At 37.4% G+C, this 22913-nt stretch overlaps 2 long non-coding RNA genes across 2 annotated transcripts; one reads left to right on the top strand and one right to left on the bottom strand.

The window, feature by feature from the left end:
- Positions 1-182: 182 nt before the first annotated feature.
- On the bottom strand, positions 183-10217 carry LOC124075584 (uncharacterized). The gene is made up of 4 exons (XR_006846109.2): positions 10164-10217; positions 7253-7345; positions 5941-6083; positions 183-600 (listed from the first exon to the last, which is right to left on the bottom strand). It is a non-coding gene; the product is annotated as an uncharacterized LOC124075584 (long non-coding RNA).
- On the top strand, positions 1475-8274 carry LOC131423232 (uncharacterized). Its single transcript, XR_009224406.1, has 3 exons — positions 1475-1597; positions 3568-3677; positions 5809-8274. It is a non-coding gene; the product is annotated as an uncharacterized LOC131423232 (long non-coding RNA).
- Positions 10218-22913: the final 12696 nt, after the last annotated feature.

Raw genomic sequence — 22913 nt, 5'->3', positions numbered from 1 at the left:
CATGATAGCAGAATGCAATTCATTTCATATTACACATATAGAGCACAATTTTTCAAGTCACTGATTGTACACAAAGTATTTTCACACCATTCATTTCTTCATACATGTGCTTAGGGTAATGATGTCCAACTCATTCCACCATTATTCCTACCACCTCACCTCCTCCTTCCCCCTCCCTCCCCTTTGCATTTCCATTTTCTAATATTTGTTGAGATGGGGTCTTACTATGTTGCCCAGGATGGCCTCAAACTCCTGGGTTCAAGTGATCCTCCTGCCTCAGCCTTCCAAGTAGCTTAAACTATAGATGCAAGTAATGGTGCCTGGCTCATTTTATAGAAATCTTATGAATGAAATAATTCAATATGTACTCTCTCTTTTGTTTCTTTCACACAGAATAAAAATTGTGAGAGTCATCCATGTTGCCGCAGCATGCAGAAACGGTTCATTTTTCTTTATTGCTGAGTATTACTTATACAACAGTTTGTTTATCCATTCCTCTGTTGATGGGCATGTGGGTTATTTCCAGTTTAGGACTCTTAAAAATAAAGCTTTTGTAGGTCTTTAAGTAGACATATGCTTTCATTTATTGTGGATAAATACCTGGAATGATATGACTGATCAGATGGCAGGTATTCATTTAAATTTTTAAAAAACTAAAAACAGTGTATTTCAGAGATATTTGTATAATTTTATATTGCTGTTCTTGTGTATGAGTTCCAGATCCTCCACATCCTAATCAACACTTGATATACAGTTAGATTTTTTATTTTTACCATTCCAATAGATATGATTTCTCATTGTGGTTTTAATTTACATTTAATTACTAATGAACTTGAGCATCTTTTCATGTGCTTACTTTTCTTTTGCAAACTTTCTTTAATAAAGCTTCTGTTTAAATCTTTTACTCATTCTTTTACTGAACTATTTTCTTTTTTTAATTTATATATGACAACAGAATGCATTACAATTCTTATTACACATATAGAGCACAATTTTTCATATCTCTGGTTGTATACATAGTATATTCACACCAATTCGTGTCTTCATACCTGTACTTTGATAATAATGATCATTACATTCCACCATCATTAATAACCCCATGCCCCCTCCCTTCCCCTCCAACCCCTCTGCCCTATCTAGAGTTCATCTATTCCTCCCATGCTTCCTCTCCCTATCCCACTATGAATCAGCCTCCTTATATCAAAGAAACCATTCGGAATTTGATTTTTTTGGGATTGGCTAACTTCATTTAGCATTATCTTCTCTAATTCCATCCATTTACCTGCAAATGCCATCCATGATTGTTGAGTTTTAAGAGGTTTTTAAAAATATTCTGGATGTAAATCTTTTATCAGAAATGATTTTCAAATATTTTCTTCTAGTCTTTTTATTCTCTTAACAGTGTCTTTTAAGGAGAAGAAACAGTTCCTTTCTTAAAAAGCAAAGCTTTTTTTATTTTTATTTTATTTTTTTAGTTTTCGGTGGACACAACATCTTTGTTTGTATGTGGTGCTAAGGATCAAACCCGGGCCGCATGCATGCCAGGCAAGCGCGCTACCGCTTGAGCCACATCCCCAGCCCAAAGCTTTTAATTTTGGTAAGTCCAATTTATCAAATGTTTTAATGCATACTACTTTTGATGTTGTATGTAAGAAATCTTCACCCGACCCCATGTTGTATTTTCTCTTGTGTTGTATACTAGAAATTTTTGGTTTTATATTTAAGCCTGTGATCCATTTGAATTAATTTTTACATATTGTCCATAGGTTGAAGCTCTTTTTTTTGCATATCAATATCTAATTATTCCAGTATCACTGGTTGAAAACACTATCCTTTTACAAAATTTTCTGCATCTATATCAAAAATCAGTTGTCGGAGCTGGGTTTGTAGCCCAGCGGTAGAAAACTTTCTTAGAATGTGTGAAGCACTAGGTTCAATCCTCAGCACCACATAAAAATAAATAAATAAAATAAAGATTTTATGTCTATTTACAACTAAAAAAATTAAATAAATCTAAAGTTAAAAAAATCAATTGTCAATATGTGTGGACATACTTCTGGTCTCTCTATTGCATTCCATTGATTTATTTGTCTATCTCTAGGACAGTTTCACTCTGTCCTGATAACTTTACTTTTCTAATAAACCTTGAAAGTGGGCAGTGTTAACTATCTAATTTTGTTCTTTATTTAAAAAATTGTTAGGGCTATTCTAGGTACTTTTGTTTCCATCTGAATTTTGGATTTGGCTTTTCAACTTTTTTAACGTATTTATTTTGAGATGGGTCTCACTATGTTGCCAGTCTGGTCTCAAATTCTGTGCTCAAGCAACCATCCTGCCTCAGCCTCCCCAACTAGGGGACTGTAGGAGAGCCACCATCCCCAGCAATAATATTAATTTATTTAGTCAGTTATCTAGCTGTGGTAGGGATCAAATTTGAAGCCTATGCATGCTAAGCAAGCACTCTAGCATTGAGCTCAGCCCTTGGTTTATATTTTTTTAAAACCTGCTGAGATTGTAATTGGGATTACATTAAATCTGTGAATCAATACTGATTCATGAGTATGCATGGTCATGAATTTTAAATTCACCTTTTTAAATTCACTAGTTCCACATAGAATAGTAGTTAGCAAACTACTTAACCTGCTCTTAATATTTTATCTTTATCACTTTGTCATTGGCTTTGAATTGTTTGACCATATTGTGCTTTGTGTGGTTCTCACATTCCTTGTGCTTGAAACTGTTGAACTTTTTGAATCTATGAGTTTATAATTTTTAGTAAGCTTGGAAAACATTTTGGTTATTATTATTTCTTTAAATGTTTTTTCCTGCCCAGACCCTTCTTTCAGTTTCACATATATTTGGCCACTGGAAGTTGTTTCACAGTTCAGTGGTGCTGTGTTCATTTTTCAATTGTTATTCTCTTTTCTTTATGTGTCTTGTTTTAGTTTCTGTTATATCTTCAAGTTCACTAGTCTTTTCTTGGGCTGTGATCTGTGATGTTTGATCTGCTATTAATCCCACTCATTACATTTTAATCTTTGATATTATAGTTTTCATCTCTATGATTTGTTTTTAAATCTTCTGTATCTCCATTTATCTTTTTGAAGATAGCTAATAGTGTCGTAATAATTTTTTCTAGTCTTTATCTTCTAATTCTAATGTATGTGTTAATTATAGGCTAGTTTTCATTGATGGATTAATTTCTTACAGTTGTATTTTCTTGTTTCTTTTCCTGCTTGGTAAGTTTGTTACATGCCAGACATTACTAATTTTACCTTGAAGGGTACTGGGTATGTTCGTATTCCTATAGTCTTGAACTTTATCCTGGGATGTTTTTAAGTTACTGTTTTGGTTTGGATGAGATGTCCTCCACAAAGCTCCTTGTGTTAATGCTGGAATATTCAGAGGTGAAATGATTGAATTTAATCAGTCCATCCTACTCTGATGGACTTACTGGTTAGTAATTATAGGCCGGTAGGGCACGGCCAGAGGAGGGGTCACTGGTGGCATGCCTTAGAAGGGTTGCTCTTCCATGCAGCCCCTTCTATTCTCCCCTTCTGCTTCCAGGTCACCATGTGGTAAGCTGTATTTCTCCACCCTGCTCTTCAGCCACGATGTGTCACCTAGCTTCAGGCTCAGAGGAATGGAATTGGCAGTCTATGGATACTTCTCAAACTGTGAGTCCCAAATAAATTCTCCCTCCTCCAAGTTTTTGCCAAGTATTTTGGTCCGTGACACAAAGCTGACTAAAGTAAGTTACTTAGCAATGATCTTTAGAATCTTGCGTTTAAAATAGGTGGGGCATGGCCGTATTCTATCTATGCCCATTTAGTCTCATTATTGAGGCAAAACCCTGTGAATTTTATACTAAATGCCATCGAATTTATCTGGAAGGAAAAGGTGCCATTCCCAGTGCTGTGTGCTCGCACCAGGCATTATTCCTTCTAATCCTTTTAGTGGGGTTTATAGTAATAGGTACTCAGCTAAATAATCAAGGGAAGGGCAGAGGCTATGGCTCACGGCAGGGCACTTGCCTAGCATGCATGAGGCACGGGGTTTAATCCTCAGCACCCCATAAAAATAAACAAATAAAATTAAGGAAGTCTGTCCATCTATAACTACAAAAAATAATTTAAAAATATAATAACCAAGGGAAAATTTGTGCAAAAATTCTCTGTGTAGCTCTTTCCTCTCCAGTAACCTGTCCCATGACCTCTAGCTACCTTGGTCTCCCTAGATGCTCAGTGTCTGTTGCATACCCTTAACTCAAGAGTCCACCAAGCTCTATACCTGTCTTTGTGCTGAGGCCTGAAAATTGTCTCAAATCAGTAAGCTGCAGCAGTCACATGGCTCACAGCTCACTCATTTATTTCTTGCCTCTCAGAGATCACTTTTTTTTGCCTGTTTCTGGTATTTCAAATCACTCTTCCATATCTTTTGTCTTTTTCCAGTTATTTCATATAGGAAAGTAAATATGGCCCCTGTTACTTCATTTTAGTTGAAAGTAGAAGTCTCTATCTTGCTATTTTTGTGCATGAAATTTTCCATTAGTAAAACATACTCAGATAGCCAGGTGGGGCGGTACACGCCTGTAATCCCAGCGGCTCAGGTGGCTGAGGCAGAAGGATCACAAGACAAAGCCAGTCTCAGCAACAGCAAAGTGCTAAGCAACTCAGTGAGACCCTGTCTCTAAATACAAAATAGGGGGGATATAGCTCAGTTGGTAAAGTGCTTGCCCGGCATGCACAAGGCCCTAGGTTCAATCAGCACCACAAAAAAAAAAAAAAAATATATATATATATATATATATATATAAAGAACAAATTAGGGGTGGGGATATGACTCAGTGGTCAAGTACCCCTGAGTTCAATCCCCAGTATCACCCCCAAAAAATACTAAGATAAAAAGAAGATAAAGAAAAAACTCCTTGAAAGAGTCTTTGTTTCTATTTCCTCCTTTCCTACTCTTTCTCAAATCTACTCTACCCTCCTGTCCTCGACACTGCTGAAACTGTTCTTCAGTGACCTCCAACACAGTTCTTAGTCCTCATTTTACTCACTCTCTCAGTTTGTGACACAATCACTCTTTCGTGAAACCTTGTCTTCCTTTCTCATCCAAGGTGCTGCACAAAGTCTCCTGGCTTTCTGCTGTCTGCACCTCTTTTGTTCTATCCTCATCTGCTTTCCAACCTCTAAAAGGTATAATATCCCATGATCAATCTTTGGATCTTTCCTCTATTCACACTCCCTCTTTTATTCATTTCATCTAATCTCAGGATACTGCATGTCATCTATTCACTCACTTAGATCTTCAACTATAATTGTTTCCATATATGTGGAGGTATGCATATGTGTGGGTGTAGAGTAGAAAATTATATATCCTTATGGATTTTTCATAGGCATCTCAAATGTAGCATGCCCCTGCCCCCCATTTTTTGATTTTTCCTTCTAACTTCGTTTCTTCCCTCAGGGTTCACTCTTTTTTTTTTTTTTTTTGGTACTGGGGGTTGAACTCAGGGGCACTCAACCACTGAACCACATCCCCTGCCCTATTTTGTATTTTATTTATAGACAGGGTCTCACTGAGTTGCTTAGCACCCTGCTGTTGCTGAGGCTGGCTTTGAACTCGCAGTCCTCCCTCTGCCTCTCAAGATTGTGGGAGTACAGGCATACACCACTGCGCACGGCTAGGGTTTTCCATCTTAGCAAGTGATAATAACATTCACTCAGTTGCCTGGGTCAACCTTATAATCAACCTTAGTTTTTAATCAACGTATAATCAACCTTAGTTTTTCCCTTTTGTTCACAGCCCATATACAGGCTATCTGCAAACTTAGGGAGCTGCAGCTTTAAAAGGCAAACACTTCTTGACAACCCTAAGGTGGATACCCCATTCGAAGCCATCTTCATCTTTCTCCTGGACAGTAAAGTAGCCTCTTACCTGGTTTCTCTATAACATATTCTCCACACAACAGCCACTGTTACTTCTAGATGTGTCAAACTTATTGGTTGTTTTGCAGAAATTGATGATGTGACTCTTAAATTCATATGGAATTTCAAGGGTCTCTGAGTAGCCAAAACAACCTTGAAAAAGAAAAGTTGGAGGACTCATACTTTTCAGTTTCTCACACATTCTACAAAACTCCAAATCATCAGGACTGTGTGGTCCTAGCATAAGGATAAAACTTTGTGCAGTATCTTACATGAGAAAGGAAGAGAAGGTTTCACGAAGGAGCGATTGTGTCACAAACTGAGAGAGTGAGTAAAATGAAGACTAAGAACTGCGTTGGAGGTCACTGAAGAACAGTTTCAGCAGTGTTGACAGGAGGGTAGAGTAGATTTGAGAAAGAGTAGGAAAGGAGGAAGTAGAAACAAAGACTCTTTCAAGGAGTTTTTTCTTTATCTTCTTTTTATCTTAGTATTTTTGGGGGGTGATACTGGGGATTGAACTCAGGGGTACTCAACCACTGAGCTACATCCCCAGTCCTATTTTTTTTTTAAATCTATACATCAAATAAATAGAATAAGGAGTCCAGGGGCTGGGATTGTGGCTCAGCGATGGAGTGCTCGTCTAGCATGTGCAAGGCCCTGGGTTCGATCCTCAGCACCACATATAAATAAAGGTATTGCATGCGACTACAACTAAAAAGTAAATAAATATTTTAAAAAAGAGTAAGGAGTCCAGAAGTAAACCTACACATTAATGGTCAATTGATTTTTTTTCCTATATTTTTTATTGGCATATTATAGTTGTACATAAGGGTGGGATTTATTGTTACATATTAGTATGTGTACACAGCCATCCTGAACTGGATGATACTCAAAAAGAATGTTATCCAGGCTGAGGATATAGCTCAGTTGGTAGAGTGTGTGCCTATATGCACAAGGACCAGGGTCCAATCCCCAGCACTACAGAAAATAATAATAATAATAAAAGAATATTACTCCAAATTCCATAATCCTTTATATGTACAGAAATAGCCCAGAGTCAAGAAAGAACAGTTGAAAGAATTTATCATTCTTAGACTATGACTCTCCTTTCCATTTATTTCTCAAAACAACAGAGCAAAGCAGAAATCAAGAAGCAAAAACATAACTCAGATGCTGCAGCCAACTGTCTATTATTTCACAATCTGCCCACACCTTAAATAAACAGGAAAGGTTATAACTAGCTACAGGCAGACACTACAGAAAACAGACCATAAGAAACCCTCAAACATCCAGCCTCCATCTTTCTTCTACAGGATACTTACTTCTTTTCATGACCACAAATGCCTCTCACAATAAGTTGAAGTCAGGCGTGATGCATGGGATGACCAAATACCTTTTTCAGGATTAGTAATTTTCTGATGAACATGTGGAAAAAATATCAGAAAAATATCTGTTATTAGGGGGAACAAATATTAAAATTTCCATTTGAATATTAGAAATTATATTGACATTTAAGCAACAAGACATATTTGGAGTTGAATGAGAGTATATATTTCTTTGGATCTTTTAAAAAAAATCTGTATGTGATAATAATTATGGTAAAGTTGGATCACAGTAGCACCTCTCTCATCCAAAGCAACATCAGAATAACAAGAGAATCCTGATAAGCAGAATATCAGCAGCAGAGATTATACTTTTTCTCTTGTGTATACATAAGCAAATGAATGGAGGCTTTGACTTAGCATCAACTAACCCTGTGCTTAAAATGAGAGCTTGGGAAAACTCAAGAATTTGATGTCAATTAATCTGTTTTGGGGGGCTATAAATGTTAAAAAGATTTTCATTCTGTTTTGAAACAAAATAAAAAGACCTCGAACTACAGAGAGTATGCCCTGACACTGTACAGGGCAAACCTGTGAATTAAGATGGGGGAGGATTGGGAATGTACGGGTATACGTGTAGGATTGCAGTTTTAAATGTTATAACGACAACACTGGAACAAAGTTTTTGCAGGAATGTGATAGTTTTATGTGTCAACTTGACTAGACTATATTTCTGGATTATTGAATCAAATACTAATCTAGGTATTACTGTGAAGGTTTTTTGGAGATGTGGTTAACATGTGACTGTAGGAACCATGTCCACATACTTTGACCCTAAGTAAAAGACTACCCTCAATAATGTGGACAGGCCTCATCTACTCAGTTAAAAGGCTTAAAAACCAAATTAGGGCTTCCTAAATGAAGAATAAATTCTGCCTCAAGATTCTAACATCAACTTCTACCTTAAAGTCTCCAGTCTATCTGCCTAACCTAGAGATTTTGGATTTGCCAGTCCCCACAACTGTATGTCAAATTCTTCAAATAAATTCCTAATCTCTCATCTGTGTGTGTGTGTGTGTGTGTCTTTCATGCGTATATACAGGTATACTAATATATGCATGTATGTGCAAGCCTAGACTCTACACATAACCAGCTAGTATATGCATATACTTATACATATATGGTGTATATATGTGCATATCCACGCATACACACATGTATATACATTAATGTATGCACATATGTACTTGAACACACACACACACATACACCCCTCCTGGTTTTATTTCTCTGGGGAGCCCTGACATAGAGTAAGAGTGTTCTGGGCAGAAAATATAAAAGCAAAAGCACCATGTGCAAAATACTGTTCTAGACACTGCCAAACAACTGTGACCAAGACAGATGTGGTTCCTACCATCCTAAAGTTTTGAAACCAATGAGAGGCCTGACCCATCTGTCTGCTCCCAGACTCTCTGGCCCTTCCCAGATTCACTTACTTTACTCACAATCCTTACCCCGCAGTTACCATTTCAACTCTTCTTTTTTTTTTATTTTGGTGGTAGGGGTGGGGGTGGTGTATCAGGGATTGAACTCATGGGCACTCAGCCATTAAGCCACATCCCCAGCCCTATTTTGTATTTTATTTAGAGACAGGTCTCACTGAGTTGCTTAGCACCTTCCTTTTGCTCAGTCAACTTTTCTTTTTACTGGCATTTCTAATAACATTGGCCTTCATTACACTTGCCTCATTATTATTACTACCAACTCACTTTTGGTGATTGTGGAGTTGAGGAACTATGCCCACATATCTTTAAATTACCTTCACAAAAACTGTCAAGTGGAAAAGACAGGTAATATTTTTATTTCACAGATGAGGTAAATTAAACTGGATGAGATCACAAAGTTAAAGATCACAATGGCAGAATGGGGTCTCAAGCCCACATTCCACCTTTCCATTCAACAATAATATATTCTTTAGTAATTTGTGGTCTCCTCTAACTGCTCATCTCCCAGCCACCATTCACTCCGTGGCTCATTTCAATCTGATAACCCCCTCATTCCTGAATGCAAACGTTTTGCTTTTGGGGAAGCTAGGTGGGGATTGTGAATTACTTGTGGAATTACATGTGGTTAGTCAAGCAGTATTAAGGAGACTCTTTATTTCTCCTTAAGTATCTCCCCACGGCTCTGTTTTCAGAACACGTTAACAATAATCTTTTTAAAATGTCAGAAAAATAAGGGTTCTGGCCCAATTGTAACAAAATACAAAACTACCTAGGAACAATTTGTTAAAGGAAGTGTGCATAACCCAGCAGGGTGGCGCATGCCTATAATCCCAGAGACTAGGGAGGCTGAAACAAGAGGCTCACAAATTTCAGGACAGCCTCAGTAACTTACCGAGACCCTGTTTAAAAAAAAAAAAAAGAAAAAGAAAAGGAAAAAAAAAGGAAAGAGAGAATAAGAAAAACCACACATTAAAAGAACATTAACAGGGATGTAGCTCAGTGTTACAGTGTCCCTACTTTCAATCCCCAGTACAAACACACACACACACACACACAGTGCACGGGTTTCCAAGGTAAAAAATTTTGGCAGCCTACTCATGTTGTCTTCTAACTTCCCACTAAAATCTCTGTGAGGCTATAAAAATAAAGTGACAACATCAAAAAAAAAAAAAAAAAACAGGATTGTCAGCCTGTTCCACTCTAGGGGAGATCTGACAAACCCCAAGGATGACATTTCCTAATAACAAGTGCAAGCAGCGACCCGGGCTTGCCGGAAAGTGCAATGCAAGGACCTTCTTCCCAGTTCAGAAGAGCAAGGTCTGTGCACACCAGACAACCAGACAGATGTCTCCCTGCTGTAGTATGATGCTTTTTTCCTTTAGAACAATAAAAATTATTCCCAATACCTTCCCAAGTTGCCCTCAAGCTCTTTCCTCCTTAAAGTTTTCCGACTCCCCCAGCCACTAATACTAAGGAAACGCCCCGGCAGGAAGCAGGGAAGCGCGGGCCGCCGCACGATGCTTCCTGGGAATTGTAGTCCACGCGCAGATCGCGCAGGCGCAGGGACGAAGAGGGCAGGTTGGGACCGGAGCAGAGCCCGACGGGATTGTAGTTTTTTATTAGGGGTGTCAGAAAGTCGGAAGGTACTGTTGGAGACCTGTTTTCACACGGCAGGAAAATGATCTGGGTGAATAACAGATTACAGGGAGACTTGGTTTGGGAATGCCGTGCAACGGCCTCCATTTAGTTGTAGATCTGAGATGGATTGAGGTAGCCATTGAGGATTGAGGTGGACAGAACAAGGCGAAGGACAGTCCATGCAATATGCTGACAAATAGACTGTGGAGCAGCGACAAAATACTGGAAGCGACAAAATACAAGGAAGACAAGCCGTCCCAAAAAGAGAAAATGCAGAGCTGAATATGATTCCCCTCATGAATGTAAGCACAGTTTTGAAAATTGCTGGCCTCTTTAAAAAAAAAAAAAAAAAAAAAAAAACCTACATTTATTATGTGTATGATACACAGTCATTGAAAGTATGACACAGCCTGGGAACATATACAGCTAAATGTTAAGATTAATTTTCTTTGGATGAGGGAATTACGATTTTTACACTTTAATGTATTTTCTTGTTCACAAGAACAAAGTACCATTTTGAGGTATAAAACACTTCAAGTATAAAGAAAAGCACATGGAGCAAATTTTAAACACTCTGGTATCAACCATAGCGATTAGCCATATTTCCTTTAGATCCTTCCTGCCTCCCTCCCTTCCTACCTTCTCCCTCCTCCTTTCTTTCCAGAAGGAGGAGAAGAAAGAGGAGGAGAAACAAGAAGATAATTTAAAACTTCAATTGTTTGTTCTTAGTATATACAAATACTACTGGTTTTTAAAATATTAACCTAACCTTGTATCCGTTGACTTTGCTTGACTTATTTATTATTTCTAGTAGAATTTTCACAGATTCTTTAGGATATTTTTGTATAGATAACCATATCATTAGCAAATAGACAGCTTTATTTCTTCTTTTCCAGTATGTGTTTTAATTACCTTGCTGTATTAGCTAGAGCTATGAGTATATTGTTGAGTAGAAATGATGGGAGTGGACTTCCTTGGATTCTTCCTGTAACATTAGGAGAAAGCCGTCCAGTCTTTCATCATTAATTATGACATTAGCGACATGCATGGTGGCGAAAGCATATAATCCCAGCGACTCAGGAGGCTGAGTCAGGAGGATTGAGAGTGAAGTTCAAAGCCAGCCTCTGCAAAAAACAGGGTACTAAACAACTCAGTAAGAACTTGTCCCTAAATTAAAAATACAAAATAGGGCTGGGGATGTGACTCAGTGGTCGAGTGCCCCTGCGTTCTATCCCCTGTTACACCGCCCCTGCCCCCCAAAATGATATTAGCTATAGGTTACTTTTAATAGGTGTCTTTCCTCAGGTTTAGGATTATCTCTCCTATTTTTAGGTATTTGGAAGTTTTCATGATGTTTGAGTGTTGAACTTTATAAATTTCTTCTCTGACATCTATTGAAATGACTGTTTTTTCTTCTTAATTTATTAATAAACTGAATTATATTGCCTTATTTTCAGATGTCAGGCTGGCCTTGCATTCCTAGAATAAACACCATTTGGTCATCATGTATTATTCTTTCCATTCGTTGCAAATTTTCTTTACTAGTACTCTATAGCAAATTATCATGTTTGAGTGCATGAAGAAAATTGGAATATGGTTTTCTTTTTTGAAAGGATTTGTTCAAGTTTTGGTACCAATGTAATATTATTCTCATAAAATGAATTAAGATATATTTCCTCCTCTTCTATTTTCTTGAATAGTTGTATAGAAATGGAATTATTTTCTACCAGTGTTACCATTTGTGATGGTTGATTTCATGTGTAATTTGGCTAGGCCACAATACCTAGATATTTGGTCAAATATTATTATAAAAGTTTCTGTGAAGGTAGTTCTTAGATAAGATCAACATTTAAATCAGTAGAATTTGAGTGAAGCAGATTATCCTCCATAATGTGGATAGGCTTCATCAGATAAGTTGAAGGCATTAATAAAAACAGAAAAGGAAAAAAAGACTGATCTTCCCAGAGAGAGAGAAGAGAATTCTGCCAGCCGGTCAGCCATGGATTTGAACTGGAACTCTTTCCTGAGTCTCTATCCTGCAGAACTACCCTATAGATTTTGAACTTGCCAGCTTCTAAAATCACATGAGCCAAGTCTCTTAAGAATAAAACTCCCCCTGCACACACATACACACCCCATTGGTTATTTTTCTCTGGAGAACCCTAATAGACTATCTGAGCTTGCTAACTATTTTTTTTTAAATATTTTGTAGTTGTAGGTGAACACAATAGTTTTATGTAGTGCTGAGGATTGAACCCAGTGCCTCATGCATGCTAGGCAAACGCTCTATCACTGAGCCACACCCCCAACCCTGCTTGTTAACTATTAAGATGAAAGATTCTCAGCTACAAATCAGTTTTTTTACTATTTATAGGACCTATTAGAAGATCCATTTCTTTTTAAGGGAGTTTTAATAGTTTCGGTCCTTTAAGAAACTTGTCCATTCATCTGTGTTATCAAAGTTATAGATATAAAGGTGTTTGAGGGGCTGGGATTGTGGCTCAGTGGTAGCACACTTGCCTGGCATGTGTGAGGCACTGGGTTCCATTCTCAGCACTACATGTAAATAAATAAAATAAAGATCTATCAACAACTAAAAATATATATTTTTTTAAAAAAAGTTGTTTGAAATGGTCACTATTATCCTGTTAATGTATGTAAGTTCTGTAGTAATGCACCATCTTGCATTTCTGTTATTAGTCATTTGTCTTCTTCAAATGAACATACTTGTCAGTCAGGAGAGAAGCTTATCAGATTTATTTCTTCGAAAAAGCATGTTTTGTTGAATTATTTTCGTATTTTACCAACTTCTCTATTTTTCCCACTTCTATTTGCTTTGGCTTAATTTACTCTACTTTTGTAGTTTTTTTAAGTGGAAACCTGAATCATTGGTTAAAGACATTTCTTCCTTTCTAATATAAACTTAAAAAAATTTTTTTTTCTAAGTTGTAGATAGGCACAATACCTTTATTTATTTTTATGTGGTGCTGAGGATTGAACCCAGTGCCTCACGTATAGCTAGATAGGTAGTCAGTGTATATAGGTATATAGGTAAATCAAGTCAGGTCGGATCTAGGAGGCCAATTTTGAGTGAGTCTGGGAAGTTGGAGACTGTCCCCTGAAGGATCTTATCAAGAACCTGCCCCTGCTCCAACCTGTTGCCAAGGTAACCTGTCCCAGGACAGGTCATTTCCCCTCCCTACAGGGAGCTATAAGGTTGTTAATGTGTCCTTGGCTACTTCATCCTGCCCTTCCCCCTTCAGCCCACCTGTTTCCACCTTTTGGCCATAGTCAAATCCACAGGAAGAAGAAAGATAAGGGGGGAAAGGCAGGAGAACAAAGGAATCCTAGGACATATAAAAAGGACACAACACCTGGCATCCTGGGATACCATGTTACTAGCCCTGGCCCCTTTCTCCCTCGCAGGAGAAGTCTATGTTACCCCTTTTTAAATAAACCCTGCTTCATATGCTTGCCTTGGCGTGCTTCTCTAATATCCAAACTTCAACATGTGGGGAAGCAGGACTCGTCACCAATAACAGTCAGTATCCACTAGGCAAGCGCTCTACCGCTGAGCCACAACCCCAGCTCCTAATATAAACATTTAATAGCATAAATTTCCCTTTAATCATTGCTGTGGAGCACTCTGTTATTTTAATATATAGTATCTTCATGTTCCTTCACTTAAAATTATTTTGCAATATTCATTATAACTTCTTCTTTGACTAATTGCTTACTTAGCATATTTTACTGAATTTATAAATACCTTTCTTTAAGAAATTATACATTTTTATGTTTATTTGCTATAGAAGTTGAGCTTACTCTAACTAATATACTCACTGTCTCTTTTCATCAAGTTATCACCTAGGCTATTAGGTTAAATCCTTAAGCATTTAAAAAGATTATGTATGATATGATCTGAGATTATAAATTTGAGAAAACATAACTTACTCTTCACATACAATATCTGAATACAAAATTTTGAGTTTTGCTTCATTATTTTAGAGCTGTCTCATTTTTATTATTTTGTTGGTAAACCATTCCTCCATCCTTCTAAGTCAGTGCTATCAGGACATTTTTCTTTATCCTTAAAATTCAGACATTTTACAAGCATATGGAAAGATAGAGTTTGTCATTAATTTTTTATGCAAAACTGGCCTTTTGATCAGAAGGAATATGTCTTTTTTTCAGTCTGAGTTCAAAATTTAGTAATGCAGAGAACACTGAGCTTTAAAGGAAAAATATCCCTGTTAAACTATAGAACAGACAACTCGTAAACAATTCATGATCCAGTTAAAGGAACATAAGGCATAGAAAAGGATTTAAATGTGAGGATGCACTAAACAGGCCATAAATTACTTTCTAATGTTCCAGTTCCCTATAAGTTTTCTGGAATGCAGCAAACCAGGAACATGACTTCAATAGAAAGAGACCATTAACTTCAGAAGCTAACATTTGATAGGACAGTATCCTCTGGGCCAGTCACCTTGTAAGGGTAAAAGAAATTGAAGTTAAAGCGTAAAAGTTAAAGGGTAAAAGACCAGGTGTTGTAAAAGTTTCTAAGCTGCAAGGTCTGAGTTAAAATGTAAAGGAGGTATTGTTAGGTTTCTATGCTACCTGCAAAACCCGAAATTTCTGAGGCTGTTAAGACAATGCTTAGAACCGCCCAGTAAATATTTCCCCTGACTATTTGGTTGTTTAGGGTTCTGTGTGGTCACACATAGGCATTGCAGGGCCTGTACCAATCAGTTTAAATGTAACCCCCTCCTTAGGAATGACCTATCCCTCCAGCCTGACCTGTTCCCGCCAATGAATGAACTAATCATGTTTAGGAGTTGTTGTTCAATTTTCCTGCGCCTCATGATGATTTGTTCTGATGTATACAAAGCCCTCCGCCCTCCCCAAAAAGTGTACTTAAGCAGTGCTCAGCCCCTGCTCGGGGCTCTGGGCTGCTTTCCCTTCTTGAGTGGGCACGGAGCCCCAGCATGCTGGTTCAATAAATCCCCCTTCTGCCAATTGCATGAGTGGTCACTTGGTGGTCTCTTTCTCCGACGTTTCGCGGGACCCTTACAACCTGATTGACCCCCAGCTGCCAGAGATGTTTATGTAAGCTGAAACCTATCAGACCAGACCCCCTAATAGGAAAATACAATCTTGCTCAGAATTTCCCAGTCCCAAGGGAAGTCCATCCCTTTGGATCGCATATATACCACCATTTTTGTACCCAAATAAAAAGCCTGTCTTGACAGCATGTTGAGTTTGCCTGCGTTCTGCTCAGAGAGTGCATACCTTTGCCTTTGACTTCCCAGTAAAGATTGTCCTGTCTTTGTTAAGACCTGACTTATCTTTTTCAATGAAGTCAAAAACTTGGAAGTTTGAGTTGAAATGTCTTCTGACTTTAGAGAGACCTTCTTGGAACCTCCATATGGTGACAATCACCTCTCAGATCCTTAATTTTTCCTTTTTTTCCCCACTAATTTGAGAATCTTTTTTTTTAAACTTTGTTTTGTGTATTTACTGAGGATTGAACCCAGTGCCTCACACGTACTAGGCAAGCACTTTACCAATGAGCCAAAACCCCAATCCTAATTTGAGAATCTTTAGGACTGAGTTTTCTTTGTTGTCATAATTCAATCTCTGACACATTCTCCCCCAATATTCTTGGAGAACTTCTCAAGCTTATACTCTACACAACTGTAGTGAATTCTATGCTTAACATAATTTAATTCCTACTCCTTGATTAAATTTTTAATTGAGATTAAAACTTATGCACAGTAAAAAAAAATGCATGCAGATAACTGATGCACATACCAAGATATGAACATTTCTAAGACACAAAAACTGCCCTCAAACTTTCCCAATCAGTATCCCAAAAGGTGACATTCTTTTGACCTCTATCACCTTAGTGTTGCCTGTCCTTCAACCTCATGGAATCAAATAACACATGCTATTTATTTATTTATTTATTTATTTTTGCATTACAATTCTTACTACACCATTATACCATAATTTGTATCTCTGATTATATATAAGGTATGTTGACACCAAATTCACATCTTCATACATAACACATGCTTTTTATGTGTTACTTCTGGACGTGATATTTGAAATTTTTTTTTCAAGTAGTTATTCGTGGCTGTAATACATTGCTATGTAGCATTCTGTTCAATAAACATATCACAATACATTTATCCATTTTGCTCTCAGTGGACTTTTGAGCTCTATATGGTTTTTGTTTACTTTGTGTAAAGCCGCCATTCTTCTATTCCTGATAAATGTAAGTAGCCATCCAATAATGAAATTGCTGGATTATGGTGTATAACAAATCCAACTTTAAATTCAATTGTTGCTGGGCTAGGGATGTGGCTCAAGCGGTAGCACACTCGCCTGGCAGTGTGCGGCGCTGGGTTCGATCCTCAGCACCACATACAAAGATGTTGTGTCCACCAAAAACTAAAAAAATAAATATTAAAAAATTCTCTCTCTCTTAAAAAAAAAATTCAATTGTTGCTGCTGTTGTTGTTCTCTGCTTTACTTACATTCTTGTTGAATTTAAACCAGTTCTAATCTAGTCCTACAGTTTTGTTTTGGAGATTAAAAAAATACATATGTAAATGACTGAATTTCATGCAAATTATTTCCAACTGCTCTGTATTCAGTGGAAAATTCCTCACAGATTCAAACATTTTTTTTTAATGTATTGTCTCTAAAGTTACCGTGAGGGGCTGGGGTTGTAGCATGTATGAGACACTGAGTACAGATCCTTAGCACCACATAAAAATAATAAACAAAATAAAGGTATTGAGCCCATGGGCAACTAAAAAAAATTTTAAAAAATAAAGTTATAGTGAGGTCTCATCTTGTGAATTTTCATTAATATTTTAATAGAACCGTGGGATTTGGCTAACTGAACTGTCTTCAGTCAGGACCCAATATTGTCTTCCTTTGTGTGTCCTATAAATGCTGATGCTTTCTAGTATTTCTTCTGTGGCTTTCTTCTCTGGCTACTCTTAATTCTTCAGACACTCTCAACAACTCCCTTGGATTTTGCTAAATGCTGAGAAACATTTACTCAAAAGCACCAACACTGATTTTCTTTCATGCATATCTTCCTGGCTTCAGAAGGGAACACCTGTCTTCATATTTCTACAGATATGCCAACTTTCTGACTTACCAGACTAATGTTACTATCTTGTCTGTTACTGACCTTGTCTTTAAAAAACAGTTATCCAGCCCAGCACGATGGTTCACACCTGTAATCCCAGCAGTTTGGGAGGCTGAGGCAGGAGAATCGCAAGTTCAAAGCCAGCTTCAGCAATTTAGTGAGACCCTAAGCAACTTAGTGAGATCCTGTCTTTAAATAAGATACAATAAGGGTCTGGGTGATATGCTAGAGTTCAGGAACCCCAAAAGACCACCAGAGACCAAGGTCGATTTAAGCAGCAAAGAGGTGTTTATTGCGAGCTAGTTCGGTCCTCCACGCACACACACAACAACTGGTAATGTTGAGAGGCTCCGAGCCCAGGGTTTGCAGCAGTTTTATACACTCTTTGGGGAAGGCAGGGACTTCACATACATCATAGCATCTCTTAGCAATTATCAGACAACGCTGGAAAATCATGAAACAACTCTAAAATGTGATTAGCACATTCACTGGAGGGAACAAGTTGGGTAAGAATGATTAGTTAGTACAAGAGGGAGATTCCTTTGAATTGATTGGTTTAGGCACGAGGGGTGTACATACTAAACTACCTGGTTTCCCAACATGTTAACACTACCATAAACTACGGGGGTGGGGGTGGTCATCTGGCATCCCAAGATTTTCCCTGTCTCATGCTGATTGGAGGTTGCTAGGGGGTTGCTATGGGTCCTCACCTAGCCTGAGTCAGGGACACCTGGCGCCACAGGTGTTATTTACAGACAAACAACTCAGCAGGGTGGGTATGTGCCTAGGAGTGCTCTGTGGGTTTTTCCAAGGACAAGGGCCACGCCTCCTTCCTTGGACAGGCTTTGCTCTGAGGTAGAGGCTGGTTTCTCAAAAATGGAGTCACATCAATTTCTCATGGGGACATGGTTCAGTGGTTAAGTGCCCTTGGGTTCAATTCCTGGCACAAAACCAAAAAACAAACAAACAAAAAACAGTTCTCCAAGCCATCATTCCCAGAAATGTTCCAAGTTTCTCTCTTTCACAATTCTCATGCACTATGTTTGTTGGGAAAAAGTATAACGGCAGCCACACCCCAGGAAAAAACCCAACATGGCGCCTAAGGAGCTTCCCTTCCTACTTTCCCCTTTTTTTCACTGGCGCGAAAAGTTCCTGCGGGTGTGAACTCTCCCACCGGCGCCAATATTTCAAATCTCACAGGCAGGGAACCTTAGCCCCAATAAGAACTAATTCCATGGGCTCCAGAACTGATATCTGGAAGAACTTGCCAATAAACGGGTGGCCCACCATTTATCTAAGCCCTGCCATCTCTCCTTAGATCTATATAAGCACACAGCCTTTTGCAATAAAGTGGAACTCCCCTGTGAATTGTCTTGCGTGGAGGCTTCTTTCAATGTTCGATAAATTCCAACGCTTAAATGGCTCTGGATACTTTCCTTCCCTTTCCATTTTTCTAAGATCATCAGTTTAGCTCAGAACCTTGCCTATTCTACTGTACTAGCCCATTTACTGACCTCTCTGTTTCACACTACTTCAAATTTTCAACCACAGCTCTGCCCAGGTGTGTCTTTAACCTGGCTACCTCTCCAGCAACCTCTTCTATTTTTCCCTACCTCATCTCCTAGGCTCCAGATTCACTAGACTGCTAGACTAATTATGACTAGACTCTGGACTAATTATGTTGCTCAATAATTTCATGACATTCTATTCTGCACGTTGCTTACCCTGCCCTGAATATCCTGCTCCTACTCCTTTCCCCAGATAACTTTATATTACTCATGGCTTCCCAGGGACTTGAATTACCTTACTCTATGCTCACACCAACTTAAATTTGAATTCAATGTTTTTGTGTGTTTTATCTTTGATAGTCTGCAGGAACCTATTGTTTCAATCAGTTCCTGAATTTAACGCCTAGAATTTTAGTTATAAACAATGCTTCACATTAGGTGTAGGTTCATAAAACTACTAAATATACATTAATTACTGTACAAATTGCTTCATTAATTCATTAATATGATAACCAATCAGAGTATCCACCTCAAAAAACAAAAGCTATTCTTAGCTTTATCACTTTTTAGAAAACAAAAAGAGGAGAAAAAAGAAAATATATTTGGCATCATCATTTATACCTCAATATAACAATTTTAGTTTTATATTTTATAACCTTATACAATTCTGCATAAAAAAACATGTATCTTGATTCCAAATATGTCTTAAATGGAGGAAATTCAAACCGAGTCTACTCTGTTATAAATAAAATAAAGCTCTTAGTTTGAAAGTTGATGATTAAATTCCATATATAAAGTTAGGAGGTTGAAGGATATATCCTTAAATTTAGAAGCTGGAGTTTAGAAGTTGCAGGTTATATTGCATATATAAATGTCTTAATAATTTTTGACAAGAGAAACTTTATTTTACATTGAAATAGAAGGATTCACGAGAGAGAAAACCTTCTACTTAAATAGAACATGGTTATATTGGTTTTGTTGGAACTGTGCTTTAACCTAATTAATGAGTCCCTTCCAGGGAGGAGGAACAGATTCTGGTGGAGCAACCACTTGGGAATTTGAATCTACAATCAGGGGTTATATAGTTGGAGCTAAGGATAAGGCTAGAACTCAGATTTATATTAAAAACCTAGAAAATTCAGAGAAGAAAAAAACAGAAATTTTCTAAAACTTAGATACAAACAAGGAAATATGCTCTTCAGGATAGAGCATCTGGCTTGTGATTTTTATTTCTTCATTTATTTGAAATTTCACTATTTGGGGATGAGGATGTAGTTTAGTGGTAGAGCACTTGCCTAGTATTTGTAAAGCTCTGGGTTCAATCCCCAATATAGAATTTAAAAAAATCGGGCTGGGGTTGTGGCTCAGCGGTAGAGCGATCACCTAGCACGGGTGAGGTCCTGGGTTCGATCCTCAGTACCACATAATTAAAGATACTGTATCCAGCTACAACTAAAAAAAAAATAAATATTAAAAAAAAAAGAATTTAAAAAAATCCATATACTTAAAATTTGACCGTTAGCAGTATTTATATCATTGATATTATCTTTTTACTATTGGTTTATTTGAATTTATTAAGTTATTACATTGATTAAGAAAAATACTGCATAATAAATAACTAATAAGTATATAAAATAGTAATGGTCAACTCTCAACTATTCATACCAAAGGAAGGATACACTGGGTTCAAGTCATTAAGAACTATTAATCCCTCTGGCTAGGCAGAAACTTGGTCATGCTTCTAGTGGCAATAGCATTGTGGTCCTGATTCAGGTGTGAACAGGTTTTTTGGAGTCTGACGCGCTACCTTTGCGCCATGAGGTCCTTCAACAGGCTTTTTTGAATGACAGAGAATAGTTGCTGCTACATTCAACTTATCTAGTGAAAAAGAAATTTTGCATAAAATAATCACATTTTGACTAAACAATAGCAAAATTTTGGTTTATAAATACTATTTATAAGGTGACTTTTGCTTTTGAAAGTTCAACAAACACAGAGCACAAACCATGGGCTGGAGTTATATGGTGAATGCTGTGGAAATGTGACTCCCAACCCCATGCATCTCAGACCCACTGGTTGAAGTAGTAAGGCAAGAGACCCAAGAACTCTTCTTGTGCATGCATTGATTTTCTCAGCCAGTGCATACTCAGAAGATAAGTGTTATCCTGTTCACATGACTTTGGCTTTGTTTTGTTTTGGTACCAGAGATTGAAGCCAGGGGCGCTTTACCACTGAGCTCCCTTCTTTATTTCGAGACAGGGTCTGGCTGAGTTTCTTAGGGCCTCACTAAATTGCTGAAGCTGACTTTGAATTTCTGATCCTCCTGCCTCAGACTCGCAAACTACTGGGATTACAGGCATGCACCAGTGCACCAGGCTTTTTTTCTGTTTTTTAAAGGGCCTAAAGGGCCATTTCCTCAAAAATGCTATAGCTCACAAAAATGGATAGGGTATGCTCTCTGCTCTTGGGACACATCTATTGACATATATATTCTGAATATCATTATGATGCTATTTAGTAAATAAATCAGGAATGACTGTTCCAGTTTGACAGAAGAAGAAACCAACCAGGGGAATTAAATAACTTTATTATTGCCTCTGTACCATAACAAATTATCTTTGAATAAAAGGTTAAGACTCATCTCTTTTAATTTGAAGTCTAGTTTTTCCTTTTCTTCTCCTAAGCTATTCAGTGTCTTAAGTTCATAGCATTTTTTCCCCCAAGATACCAAAGCACTTTGACTATAACTACTGAAACCTTTTAATCTGTGGCTAGATGTATTTTAGTTTTTTCTTGTTTACTTGTTACAAAACTAATCTTGCACTGTTTTTATTTTCATATATTTCATAACTTGAGTAGACTCCAAGTAACTAACTCTCGAAGTAGACCTACATCACCTGTGACCTCAACAAATACCTGACCAGTGTCGTTGGCATTTGCAAGAAAGTAACATGGCTACAACATGGTTTTGAACTAGACTGTGCTGAGAATACTTTTAAAAAATATTAGGGGGCTAGAGATATAGCTCAGTTGGTAGAGTGCTTACCTCACATGCACAAGGCCCTGAGTTCAATCCCCAACATCACAAAAATAAATAAATAAATAAATAAATAAATAAATAAATAAATTGTTTTCAACAAAATTTTAAAGAAACAGATGATGAAATTGAAAACTATATATATGGTGGTGATTTATGCATGAAAGGGTTCATGGAAATTCAACTAGCAGATCCAAACAGAGAGAAAAGACCAAGACCATGGCCTTACTTTTAAAAGATTGGTAAATGAATATTCATTTAAATGTTTCCAGTTAAGATGTTGAATATATGTTTTAATTTTTTCAACTCTCAATCTTAGTAACTTTTATGATTAGACAACTAACTACCCATGTTGATCCTACTGGCTCAGTGAGTTTTTACTATATCCTTGGGCATACTTGAAAACAATCTTTAGGAATTCAGTAATTAGGATTGACAATTTCCCTGGATTAATGAAGTTGATCACTATATGGATGGTTCGTCCGATTTTTGTTTCCATGCTTGACTTTGCTTTTCTATGTAAATTCTAAAACAAAGTTTTTAAAAATTAATCTTACTTTTTCAAAACTTGAGATACTCTAAGGCATCCCTGGAAGATCATCAGGGATAGAAAGGCTACATTTATAAACTGAGAGTCAATCTGAATTCAAATGAAGCAATAGCTTCATTTCCATAATGTACCAGTTATTGAATCTACAGACTCTTATGTCAATAGCCTTTAAATATATGACAGATTAAGTCATCCAGAGGGGCTGATGGGTTCAGTATGTATGAAGACCAGATGAAATTTCCAAATAGAGGCAAAGGT

The sequence above is a fragment of the Marmota monax genome, unplaced genomic scaffold (genome assembly GCF_021218885.2).
Source record: "Marmota monax isolate L192 unplaced genomic scaffold, Marmota_monax_Labrador192_F-V1.1 WCK01_AAM20220418_F8-fsc00113, whole genome shotgun sequence".
Taxonomy (NCBI): domain Eukaryota; kingdom Metazoa; phylum Chordata; class Mammalia; order Rodentia; family Sciuridae; genus Marmota; species Marmota monax.
Note: the sequence above shows the minus strand (reverse complement) of the source record. Positions and strands in the feature narration are given on the sequence as shown.